The sequence below is a fragment of the Phocoena sinus genome, chromosome 13 (genome assembly GCF_008692025.1).
Source record: "Phocoena sinus isolate mPhoSin1 chromosome 13, mPhoSin1.pri, whole genome shotgun sequence".
In the NCBI taxonomy this organism is placed as follows: domain Eukaryota; kingdom Metazoa; phylum Chordata; class Mammalia; order Artiodactyla; family Phocoenidae; genus Phocoena; species Phocoena sinus.
In genome coordinates, this window is record NC_045775.1 from 64,084,315 (window position 1) to 64,085,477 (window position 1,163).

The window sequence follows — 1,163 nt, forward strand, 5'->3', positions numbered from 1 at the left end:
AGTCAGGAAGACCAGTCAGGAAGCTGTGCTGGACAGGACCAGAGCCAGAAGCAGAGCAGGGCCAGCAGGGACAGCAGGGAGGATGCAGAGCATTTCTGAGGGGAGGGGCACCAGAAAGGTGTCCAGGTGGGTGTGGGCATGAGGGAGAACGAGGGGTCTAGACAACTCAGGTTTCTAGCTTGAAGGACCAAGGGGAAGGACTCTGAAGCAGGGAACCCAGGAGGCACAGCAGCATCGAGGGTAGGGGACGAGGATTCTGTTTTGGGGGGTCATCTGGGTGGGGATGTCCAATAAGCAATCCGTAATTTTAGTCTGGATCAGGCATGAGGCATTGGGACTGTGGGAATGTGGAGGTGAGAGTAATTGTCATAGAGCTGGTAGCGGCTAGCTTGGGAAATGAAGCAGCTACTCAGGAGGAGGACATGAGAAGAAGAGCAGGAACCTCAGGACTGTGGACAAGCCTACAAGCTTGTGAGTCTTATTAGGTGTGCCTCCACACTGAAGCAGCTACCTTGGGCTGTATTCCCGATGTTCAGGGACTGGCAGAGGGAATCCAGGAAGGAAAGGAGAAAGGAAGGAGACAGTGGGGTTCCAGAGGAGGCTTCCGCTGTCCTGGGTCCCCAGGTGACTCAGCCCAGGGGTTAGGAGCTTGCGGTGGGGGGGGGGGGAGGGGGGCGGGTGCAGCAGGTGAGGAGGGCACACAGGATTGCTTTCCCAGGTATGGGTGGCTTTTCCCTTTGGCTTTTAGCTGTCCTGGGCTTGCACCAGACCAGGCACAATTGTATCCATTTTGGGGACACTGCCAAGGGGTGGCGGGCATCAGGGCCTGAGTAGGGAGGTGTGGAGGGAGGAAGCCCACTGCCATTCTTGGTATGGCTCTCTGTCCAGGAGCAGAGCTCCATCTGGCCTCACTCTGGGCAGCTTATAAGGCCTGGTGTGAGCTTTGTTTATGCTAGTGCATAAAAGGAACAAATCTGCCAGCACCGAGGCTGCTGCCTCTCGAGTCCTTTTGCATACATTTTTCAAATGATAATTCACTCTACCCAGCCCCCTTCCCACCCCCCCACAAGGCCGATTTATTGAAAAAAGCACCTTATATGGTAATACTGCTAACACACCGTCAGCTGGCCTTTTTAGGGACTCTGCTTAAAGAAGATCCGCCT